Source organism: Rhipicephalus microplus, unplaced genomic scaffold, assembly GCF_043290135.1.
Source record: "Rhipicephalus microplus isolate Deutch F79 unplaced genomic scaffold, USDA_Rmic scaffold_14, whole genome shotgun sequence".
Classification (NCBI taxonomy): domain Eukaryota; kingdom Metazoa; phylum Arthropoda; class Arachnida; order Ixodida; family Ixodidae; genus Rhipicephalus; species Rhipicephalus microplus.
Genome location: NW_027464587.1, coordinates 30,507,248 through 30,511,875, shown reverse-complemented (window position 1 = coordinate 30,511,875; position 4,628 = coordinate 30,507,248).

The window sequence follows — 4,628 nt, the reverse complement described above, 5'->3', positions numbered from 1 at the left end:
GCGCACTGTCCTCTCAGTCTATTCTTTCCTGTGTCCGTTTTTTCGCCTCGCGCTACATAAATTTCTTTCAATTGGAAGAGCAGCACAAGTGGAAAGCAGACAAGATAAGCAACTGCAGAAAAAGTTTCATTCAGAAAGGCAAATAGAAATTGCCACTAAACAAATTGAGAAAGTAATCATGGAGGATAATAAAAGTGTGGACATACACGAATCTGATTAGACTGTTTGAGCTAGAGCTTGCTAAGACGCGTGACAAGTCACCCCGAAAAAGAAGACACAAACCCAAAAGTTGGTGGGATGGGGAAGTTAAGAGAGCCACAGCAAAACGTCAGGAAGCCTCTAGGGAACACAGACATGCTAAGCAGCGGGGTGAAACGACAGATGATGTTGAAAGAAAATGGGAAATCTTTCTAAGCTCTACAAGGGGTGCATCTCTCCTGATCAATGAAAAGATTAGAAGAAAGGGTGCTCAGTGGCTGGCAAAAGCACATAAAAACGACAGAAAGGCAGCTGCGAAATTTTGAAATCCATGTAAACTCCCTAAGAAATGAAACAAGCCTTGAGCAGAGGTTTATAACTACAGCTCGATGTGCAAGGCTAGAAGGGGACGAAGCTATTGAATATATAAGAACAATGGGACAGAAAAATTTCAACAAAGTGCCTTGTGCACCAGAATAAAGAAGGATGGATCAAGTGGCACAATGGCTCCACTTTCACAACGAGAGTGGAAAGGGCTGAGAAGAGGGTTCCAAGTAGTCCACCGACAGGCACAGACGGCATTAAAATTATGCTGTCAAAGACATTGGTCCGAAGTCTAAACAGGCTTTGAGAGAGGCAGTGAGCAGAACAATAATCGATGGTGAAGTGCCCAATGGATGGAAACTAACCAGGATGAGCATGATCTCTAAAGGAAAAAGGGACAAAGCTGACATAATAACAGTGAAATCAGTAGTCTACAGGCTGGCGATGCAGATTATAGACTGCAGGCATGGATAGAGGATAAGGAGTTCCTGGGGGAACTGCAAAAAGGATTTCGGAAACACAGGAAGTTGCAAAACAATCTGTTCTCACTGACGCAGTGCATCGAAATAGCAGAAAAAGAACTCAAGCCCTGTGGCTAGCATTTTGGGATATCAAGGGAACGTACGATAGCGTGGTTCAAGAGGGCTTGTGGGGAATACTGGACACACTAGGCGTGGAAGATGGAGTCACTAATTTTTCAAAGGAGATCTGTAAAAGTAACAAGGTAGTTAGAAAGTGAGAAAAACAGGTATCCAAGCCCACAGAGGTGAAACGGGGGCTTAGGCAGGGGTATCCTCTGTCACACTTGTTATTCATGTTGTACTTACAAGGATTAGAGGCCAAATTAGAGGGAAGTGGACTTGGATTCAACCTCTCTTTCGTCAAACAAGGAAAATTCATTACTCAGGCACTACCAGCATTAACGTACGCAGATGATACAGTGCTAATGGCCGACAACAAGGAAGGTTTGCAGAGATTAATGGACATCTGCGGTAATGAGAGAGATTGGTTAGATTTCAGATTCAGTAAGAAAAAATCAGCAGTCATGATTTTAATGACAATGAAGGTTGTGAGCTTAGGATACAGGAAGTAACGCTTGAGATAACAGATAAATACAAATATCTGGGCGTATAGATAAGCAATGGGACCCAGTAACTAAAGGAACACGAAATATACGAAACGACTGAAGGTAACAGGAATGCCGCAGTGATGAAAAATAGGACACAGTGGAATTACAATAGGTATGATGTTGTGACAAGAATATAGAAAGGGGTCAAGGTTCCTGGGCTGACGCTGGGCTATGCGCTCTTGTGCATGAGATCAGAAGTTCAAACAAGATTAGAAATTAAGCAACGTGGAATAGGTAGGCTTGCTTTAGGAGCTCACGGGAATACACCAAATCACGGAGTACAATGTAATTAGAGATGGACATCATTTGAGGGCAGGGAAGCTAGTAGCAAAATAAAATTTGAGAAGTGGTTGAGAAAAATGGGGGAGGAGCGTTGGGCTAGAAACGTTTTAAGCTACTTGTACTTGAAGAATGTCGATACAAAATGGAGGAAGCGAACCAGAAAATTGATTGGTAAATACTTAGAAAACAGCAGGAAAACAGCAGAAAACCAAAAATAACTATCGGTTAAGAAGAAAATAAAGGCAATGCAGACTAACATGCGGAGAATTGGCATGATTAAGAAGTCCGCACTAGAGATCTATTGAACTTTCAAGCAGGAAATCGCAAAGGAAAGGATCTATGACAATACTCGGAGTAGTTGTCTGCTGTTTGAGGACAGGACGGGAGTATTGCGAACCAGGACATATCGGGCGAAATACGAAGGTGTGGACACGGTATGCAGTGCATGTGGAGAGGAAGAGGAAACTGCCGAACACTTGATAATGTTCTGTAAAGGGCTTCACCCTATAGTTCAGGATGATGGCGCAGAGTTTTTCAAAGCACTGGGGTTTAGGGACAGGGAGGGCAAAATAGCCTTTAAACGGGTAGAATTAACTAGAAGAAGGTTATCTGATATGTGGTTAAAGTCAAGGCACGAGTGAAAATTAAACCCTTCACTGCGAAGTACCTGTCCTCCAATTCACTATTAAAAAAAATAAATCTAGTGGTTTGTTCACTGTGTATTACGGCTGGGTAGCATTAGCCGCCGCCCGATCTAAAGGGTGCAGCCACATCCATCCATACATCCATCAATCCATCCACCCACCCACCCACCGACCCGTCCGTCCGTCCGTCCGTCCGTCCGTCCGTCCGTCCGTTCGTCCATTCATCCGTCCATCCATCCATCCATCCATCCATCCATCCATCCATCCATCCATCCATCCATCCATCCATCCACCCACCCACCCACCCATCCATCCAAGTGATCTGTTCTTACTGACGCAGTGCATCGAAAAAGCAGAAAAAAAAGGAACACAGGCCCCTGTGGCTAGCATTTTTGAATATCAGGGGAGCGTAGGATATCGTGATTTAAGAGGACTTGTGGGGAATACTGGACCCTCTAGGCGGGGAAGATAAAGTCACTAAATTTTAAAGGATATCTATAAAAGTAACAAGGTAGTTTTAAAGTGGGAAAACAGGTATCGAAACACACAGAGGTAAAAGTATATATATATATATATATATATATATATATATATATATATATATATATATATATATATATATATATATATATATATATATATATATATATATATATATTGTACCGGAGCATAGTGGTGCCAGCTCTGTGCCAGCGTGAAAGAAGAATTTGATGTCTATGTGGCTCACGCTTGCCGGGTTCCTGCCTGTACCAGCTTGTTGCGGCTAACGCTTCTCGAATAATACCCTGTGTTTTTAGGCAACCTCGCTCGTTGCATTTGGTGGAAACGTGCTGGGTAACGTCCTGGAGCTCCGCAGCCATAAGCTACCATCTGAGCCCGCGATGACCGAGCGCGTCGATCCCCCACAAGCCTCTACCACGCTGCCGTCTGTCATGTGCCCTGGTGTACTTCGTCTGCGTGACCCACCAGTATACAACGGCACTGATGATCATGATGCCGAGGACTGGCTGGCAGAGTAGGAGCTTGCCAGCGCAATTAACAAGTGGGATGACCCTTCGAAACAGACTCGCGTCATCTTCTACCTGACGAATTTGGCCAACCTATGGTTCACCAACCACCAAGCCGACATCCCCACGTGGTCGGTTTTCAAAGAGACCGTGGCCTCGTTTTTCGGTCGTCCAGCTATGGGCAAGCTTCGCGCTGAACTTGGCCTGCGGGGACAATTTCAGCGAAACGGTGAGAGCTTCACGAGCTACATTGAAGATGTTATCGGGCTCTGTAGGTGAGTGGATGCGAGGATGATGGAGGATGACAGAATAAAACATATAATGAAAGGCATTGATGACGACGCTTTCTATAATGTCACGTGCTACAAAAGGTCTTCAAATAGAAAGAACTGAGCCGGCGGGGAGACGCACCGAAAACTGGCAAGATGGCTGCTTCAATAATAAACAACTAGCCAGAGCACGCGCTGCTCCAGAACATCGTCTTCCATTCTCGCGGACAGCCATGGCTTGCGCTCGCCGTAACTAGCGGCCAAGTGATATTATACCCCCTCTGAGAAAAAAAAAAAGCAGCACTGTGATGCTCGGAAAGTACAAAGGCAAAGTCGGGGCAAACCAACAGAAAAAACGCGCATACACAAAAACAGCGATATGGTTCATGCGCAGTCGCACTACCGCGTGAAGTACGGCTTCAGGCGCACCACGTGGACATTCTCCGAAAAGTGCTTTCGCCGTCGTTGCGAGAAGGCGCCGTCAGGGACTACCTCGTTGTTCACATCGCTCACGCGACGCAAGACTTTATATGGTCCGAAGTAGCGACTGAGCAGTTTTTCTGACAATCCCTGGCATCAGACTGGAGTCCACACCCAAACTTGATAGCCTGGATGGTATTCAACTTGTCGATGGTGAGCGTTGTAGCGGCATGCGTCTGTACTCTGCTGGTGCGTAATGTGTAGGCGTGCTAACTGGCGTGGTTCTTCGGCGTATTTGGTAAGCTGCTCAGCATCAGGAGTGATCAAAGCATCGCAATTGCGTAAAAGCGTCGCA